The sequence below is a fragment of the Bos indicus x Bos taurus genome, chromosome X (genome assembly GCF_003369695.1).
Source record: "Bos indicus x Bos taurus breed Angus x Brahman F1 hybrid chromosome X, Bos_hybrid_MaternalHap_v2.0, whole genome shotgun sequence".
Taxonomy (NCBI): domain Eukaryota; kingdom Metazoa; phylum Chordata; class Mammalia; order Artiodactyla; family Bovidae; genus Bos; species Bos indicus x Bos taurus.
In genome coordinates this window covers 9907429-9915124 of record NC_040105.1, presented here as the reverse complement: position 1 = coordinate 9915124, position 7696 = coordinate 9907429, and positions in this window count along the sequence as shown.

Here is a 7696-nt window from a genome sequence, read left to right as displayed (position 1 = left end):
AGAATTCACCTGTAACGCAAGAGATGTGGGTTTTATCCCCAGACTGGGAAGATCCCCTAGAGAAGGAAATGGCAACCCACTCCTGTATTCTTGCCTGGGAAATCCCATGGACAGAGGAGCCTAGTGGGCTACAGTCCACCAGGTCACAAAGAGTTGGACACAACTTAGTGACTAACATAACCACAGGCTAACCCAGTATCTCAAAAATATTATGTAAAAATGTATGACAGTATAAAATTATTAGAGACATTTTATATTTTTAAAAAAGAGAGAAAGAGAGAGAGTCTGCCTACCAATGCAGGGGACGTGGATTTGATCCCCGGCCTAGGAACCAAGATCCCACATTCTGCAGGGCAACTAAACCCATGTGCCATAACTACTGAAGCCCGCATGCCTAGAACCTGTGCTCCATAACAAGAGAAGCCAGTGTGAAGAGAAGCTCGCAGCACGACTAGAGAAAGCCCGCGTACAGCAACAAAGAGTCAGCACAGCCACAAAATACATAAATAAGTTATAAAAAGAAAATAGTCAATTAATTTTTGACTATTAAAAATTTTGACTAATTAAAAAATAATTTAAAAAATTTTATTTTTAATATAAAAATTAAATAGTCAAACTCATAGACTCAGGGAGTAGAATGGTGCTTACTAGGGGCTAGAATAAGGTGGCTGGGGCAGATGGGAGACGTTGGTCAAAGGGTACAAACTTCCAGTTATAAGATGAATAAGCTGAGGATCAAATGCAAGGCACGATTATTACATTACTAATACTGTATTCTACACTGGAAATTTGCTGAGAGTAGATGTTAAATGTTCTCACCACACCCGCCCCAACAAAATGGTAGCTATGTCAGGTGGTGGATATGTGGTAATCATTTCACTAGATATGCATATATTAAACCACCACATTGCAGACCTTAAATATATACAATTTTTATTTGCCAATTCTGTCTCAATAAAATCAGGGAGAAAAAGAAAAAGGAAGAAAAAAAACCCACCAGTCTAGAGTAATAGACGTCAACTGCACATCCACTGATACAAATGCAATTAGTAAAAACATTAAGATTCTGTTTACACCAAACTATACTAAATAGTCTTTGTTTAAGAAAGTCAATTAGGTGCAAAACACATGTTCATTTTTTATTGGGAACTAATTGCCTGCATAAAGTAACAACTGTACTTGAGACTTAAAATCATGAAATTTTGAAGCCACCATCTATCTTGAAAATAGGAGTACAACCAGAGCTCTGATTTATGAGTTTGGAAATTGCATATGTTCCTGTTTAAACATGTGCCATGTTCAACCACATGTGGTTCCTTTAAATCTATTTATAGACGGTAAGTATATTTAAGGCAGTCATGTGTAGCACACCGGTTGTAGATAAAATTGCACAATGTCTTTTTCTTCTCTTTGACTATCAGACTGAAGACTTGCCTGTTAGTCGACTTTAATGTGCAGGAATCACCCGGGGACATGATTCAAGAGGTCTGGGTTGGGACCTGAGACTCTGTATTTCTAACAAATCCCAGAGGGTCACTTCCATCTCTCTCTCTCTCTCTCTCTCTCTCTCTCTCTCTCTCTCTCTCTCTCTCTTTCTCTCTCCCTCTCTCAATTAAATGGGCACTCCGCAGTCCTCATCTTCCACTTCATTTCAGCATCATGTGACATCGTCCTTATCACCCTCACTTCCTTGATTTCTTGGATACTGCTCTCCTGATTTTTCTTCTCTGTCTCCTCCTTTTCACTGTCCTTTCCAGGCTCATCTTCTGCCAGCTGTGAACAATTAGAATTCTTCAAAGCTCAATTCCCATCATCTTTGCATCTACTCCAAACATTGCCCTTAGGTCAGTGGTTCTCCATTGAGGTGTATTTTGTCCCCCAAAGGACATTTGGCAGGGATGGATGGTTTTCACAGCTTGAGGGGAGGAGAGGTGCTCATGGTATCTAGTGGGTAGAGGCTGGGGATGCTGCTAAACACCCTACAATGCACAGGACAGCTCTCCCTTCAAAAGCATCCCCCCCACACACTTCATCCCAACAAAGGCCTTTTTGTCGGTAATGCTGAGGTTAATAAGCTCTACCCTAGAACAGTGCTTCTCACACTGTAGCATGCCTGGCAACCGCCTGGGTCTGTTGTTGAATTCAGATTCTGATTTAGCAGGTACAAAGCGGGCTTTTCTAAGGAGCTTCCAGGAGGTGCCAATGTGGCTGGTCCGGGGACCACAGTTTGGATAGAAAGGCCCTAAATTATATCATTGCTATGCAAGGCGTCCGTCACTGTCATCACCACAGGAGACCTGAACTACGTGTCTCTAGTTCACAGCTCTCTTTCTTGAGCTCCATAGATGATGGTCAACTACTGACTCAGCATCTCCAATGTGGGTACTGGAAACCTCCCCAGATCAATATTACTAAGCCACACTTGTGATCTCCTACCTCCAAATGCTGTCCTCTTTCAATGCTGTCTCGTTCAGTCAACTCATTTTCACATCTCAGCTCTGGTGGTCTTCCTTAGGCTGCCTGCTCCTCCAGTTCCCCAATCTGACTCATTACTCTGACCTGTAATGTGAGAATTATATAATCTTCTAGAACATTCTTCCTTTCCTTCAAAGTACTTAAATCTCCCCCAATATGATTATCTGAGTAATGAGTTTCTGAATAAGCTCTGAAGAAATGAAATATTTCTATTTTTGCTGATCAGCGTCTCCTTGGGCCCTAGAATGATGCCTGGTCCATAATAATATTTATTGACTACCTGAATAAAATCAATAAATGAATGAGTGAGTGAGTGAATATAATTGACAGCTTCTAAATACATCAATATAATGCAGAATACAAATTCTAAATAACTTATTCGGCACTATTTCATAAATGCTTAAAAGGAAATTATGGCACCCAATCAATAATACACGACTGAGTGACTGAACTGAATTGAATCAATAATAAGGAATCTTAGAAATGATATCTTTAGTGCCCTTGAAGGTAACAACTCTGTCTGTCTCCGGAAAGGATGAGAAATCTTTAAGTTTTGGTCTTAGACTCTAAAAAGAAGAGTCTTCTTCATTTCATGCGTCCAAGCATGGCCTGATGTTGTAGAAGCTAATTTATTAATATAGTACATTTAATTGAGATTTTATTCATGTCTTATTGATTCAGAATGATACTCTGGAGGGAGTTTCCTCTTCTACTTACACTAAAAAAATTTCTTTAATTGAATATAGTTGATTTACAATGTTGTGCTAGTTTCAGGTGTTCAGTTCACTTCAGTCACTCAGTCATGTCTGACTCTTTGGGACCCCATGGGCTGCAGCATGCCAGGCCTCCCTGTCAACTACCAACTCCCAGAGCTTGCTCAAACTCATGTCCATCGAGTTGGTGATGCCATCCAACCATCTCATCCTCTGTCATCCCCTTCTCCTCCCGCCCTCAATCCTTCCCAGCATCAGGGTCTTTATCAATGATTTAGTTCTTTGCATCAGGTGGCCAAAGTATTGGAGTTTCAGCTTCAGCATCAGTCCTTCCAATGAACATTCAGGACTGATTTCCTTTAGGATTGACTGGTTGGATCTCCTTGCAGTCCAAGGGACTCTCAAGAGTCTTCTCCAACACCGCAGTTCAAAAGCATCAATTCTTTGGCACTCAGCTTTCTTTATAGTCCAACTCTCACATCCATACATGACCACTGGAAAAACCATAGCTTTGACTAGACAGAACTTTGTTGACAGAGTAATGTCTCTGCTTTTTAATATGCTGTCTAGGTTGGTCATAGCTTTTCTTCCAAGAAGCAAGTACCTTTTAATTTCATGGCTGCAATCACCATCTGCAGTGATTTTGGAGCCCAAGAAAATAAAGTCTGTCACTGTTTCCATTGTTTCCCCATCTGTTTGCCATGAAGCGATGGGACCGGATGCCATGATCTTTGTTTTTTGAATGCTGAGTTTTAAGCCAGCTTTTTCACTTTCCTCTTTCACTTTCATCAAGAGGCTTTTTAGTTCCTCTTCACTTTCTGCCATAAGGGTGGTGTCATCTGCGTATCTGAGGTTATTGATATTTCTCTTGGCAATCTTGATTCCAGCTTGTGCTTCATCCAGCCCGGCATTTTGCATGATGTACTCTGCATATAAGCTAAATAAGCAGGGGGACAATATACAGCCTTGATGTACTCCTTTCCCGATTTGGAACCAGTCGGTTGTTCCATGTCTGGTTCTAACTGTTGCTTCTTGACCTGCATACAGATTTCTCAGGAGGCAGGTAAGGTGGTCTTGTATTCCCATCTCTTTCAGAATTTTCCAGTTTGTTGTGATACACACAGTCAAAGGCTTTGGCGTAATCAATAAAGCAGAAGTACATGTTTTTCTGGAATTCTCTTACTTATTCCATGATCCAACAGATGCTGGCAATTTGATCTCTGGTTCCTCTGCCTTTTCTAAATCCAGCTTGAACATCTGGAAGTTCATGGTTCGTGTACTGTTGAAGTCTGGCTTAGAGAATTCTGAACATTACTTTGCTAGCGTGTGAGATGAGTGCAGTTGTGTGGTAGTTTGAACATTCTTTGGCATTGCCCTTCTTAGGGATTGGAATGAAAACCGATCTTTTCCACTTCGGTGGCCACTGCTGGGTTTTCCAAATTTGCTGGTAAATTGAGTGCAGCACTTTCACAACATCATCTTTCAGGATTTGAAATAGCTCCACTGGAATTCCATCACCTCCACTAGCTTTGTTTGTAGTGATGCTTTCTAAGGCCCACTTGACTTCACATTCCAGGATGTCTGGCTCTAGGTGAGTGATCACACCATCATGATTATCTGGGTCGTGAAGATCTTTTTTGTACAGTTCTTTGTGTATTCTTGCCACCTCTTCTTAATATCTTCTGCTTCTGTTAGGTCCATACCATTTCTGTCCTGTATTGTGCCCATCTTTGAATGAAATGTTCCCTTGGTACCTCTCATTTTCTTGAAGAGATCTCTAGTCTTTTTCATTCTATTTCTTTGCATTGGTCGCTGAGGAAGGCTTTCTTATCTCTCCTTGCTATTCTTGGGAGCTCTAACAACAAGATCTCTTCACTCAGTGACATCAAGTCCTAAAGTGGGGCATGTGGTCTGCTATGGGCTGATTGATGATAGCTGGAAAATGGTAACTGCTCCTGCCTGTCTCAGTCCCCTGGCTCTTGTTCTCTCAGAACAGCCTGCCAATAGAACGGCACACCCCCCACAGCCTTGCTTCTACCACCCTGAGGTAAGCCCTGTATAACAGGGCACCTGCACTCTGGATTGAAGTTTCTTCTTTTCTGCCTGTAGCTGGGTGGGCCAACTCCATGGAGTTGGGGGGTTGGAGAGGTGTCAGATGACAAGTCTATGCCATGGGCATCAAATTTAGCAAATGCTGGGTCTTAACCCCACCTGACGCCAGAATGTATAGCTCAGCAGGAGAGAAGAGTAAGGAACTCGACTCCCCCAGACCCCAACAATTCTGCAAACTTCACGTTCTAAATGGAATCCTAAACATCCAAGTGAACCTCACCAAGGTGGGACTTGATGCAGGTTTGGTATCTAGCACCTCTTAGGGAGAGATCAACCGTGCCCATCACATTCTCAGAAGAGAGCACTTTATGCTTTTGTATGTAAACCTTGATACGGTCTCTCTCCACAAGGCTTTTTAAAAGAAGTTTTTGGAAAACAGGTGATATCAGGAAAATTGTAAACTCATATGTGACAATGGAAAAAACCCATTATATTCAGAGTCAGTGAAAATACCAGGAGATGGTGGGGGAGGGGAAGAACAGGAAAAACTGCATCCTGATTTTTGACAGTAAAGAAGCACACAGGCTTCTATGTAGATGAACATGGAGCTCCTTCAGATTTGTGGATTTTCTTCATCTTCTTGTAGGATCATAGGAAAAAGCAGAACTGGTGACATATGGGAAATTGGATCAACGAAAAGGGACTTTCCTCTGATAAGTTTTGAGCAGGAAGTGGTCAGCATTCTCATGGTACGAAGATTATGGAAAATGAAAACTTATACTTACAAAAAAGGCCTAAAAAATGAGCTCTGGGTATCTGAGACATTTCTGGAAAGTCTCATGGACTTCAATTCAAAGAAAGCAAGAGGAGACCAAACAATGAGTGACTATGTAATGCGTGGAAGCGCTAACAAATGAAATATCACCCTTTGCATAAAAAAAATTAATTATATGAATATAATACATGAAATACATAAATTTTATACAGCAGAAAAGGCCAGAAGAAGGAAATTTCCAGATACTGTACACTAAGAGCCAAAGATTAAAAATATTAGTGAATATGAGGAATGAATTACTGAATATGAGGAATGTTCTATATATATAAGAGCAAGTGAGGATGCCATCATCTTTGACTTGTTTAATGCTACCTGTGGGAGGTGGTCATGAAACCCCCAAGCATCATGCCCACCCAGAGACAGTTTTCATCAACTCACAGTTAAGTAGGATGGGAAAGACCGCTAATCCTCAAACAATTAAATTACAGCAGGCTTTAAAGATGCCATTCATGGGCTAAGGGGGGTGATGAGGAGGTGGAGGAGGAGAACAGGTAGATTAGTCAGAAATAGGAGACAGAGAGAGAGAGAGAGTGCTTAGTGAGTGAGACTGGAGTCAAGAGAGCGACTAAAGGGTGTCACTACTACATAAACCACAGTTCAACATGACGGCCACGTTCTATGGAAAGAGGAGATGTGTCATAGGGAAAAGAAAGCCCCTCACCCAGTTAACTCAGGTTTTTCATCTACACCCACATGTGCAAATGGCAATGCATGGCCAGCCCCTTCTTGAGACAACAAGCCAAGCAATGGAAATAAGTGGTTGAAACAAAGAGTTAATAGTCTATGGTCCTCAATATTTTTATATTGCCCTCTCATTAATAAACAACATTGAACATACAGCCCTACATATTTCTGTGTTAACACACTGGACATATGATAAAATAGCCACAGACACACTTTCTAAAAGATGATTATATCTATTATATTCTCTGTCCGCACCCCACTTTTGGACCTAGGACCCCACTCCAGTACTCTTGCCTGGAAAATCCCATGGACGGAGGAGCCTGGAAGGCTGCAGTTCATGGGGTCGCTAAGAATCAGACACGACTGAGCGACTTCACTTTCACTTTTCACTTTCATGCATTGGAGAAGGAAATGGCAACCCACTCCAGTGTGTTCTTGCCTGGAGAATCCCAGGGACGGGGGAGCCTGGTGGGCTGCCGTCTATGGGGTCGCACAGCCTCGGACACGACTGAAGTGACTTAGCAGCAAGGGTCTCAGAAGCAGACCAGCAACACACATGAAGTTCCACTAGGTGGCGCTCTGCACCGCATATGTACAACCACAGTCAGCATCTAATTCAGTCAGACACTAGGAAACTGACAGTCAAGACATCCTTGAAACCGTGACCACAAGCAGCAACTCTACTGGTCAGGATCCTCAGGACTTCGAATCACTTCGCCACCTGTCTCTGTCACTACTCAAATCTGTTCGGTTTGTGCCTGCCCAAACTGTCTTCACATTTTAGCCCTGAACAGAACTGCCAATCCTATATAGTTAGACTATGTCCCTACTCAAAACAAGCACCGAGAGGGAAGCAATTTGAGTTGAAGGGCAGTGGGTTAAGAGCACCGAGGTCTGGATGCAGGAGAAAGAGAAATTGAGCATATCTCTCAAAGGG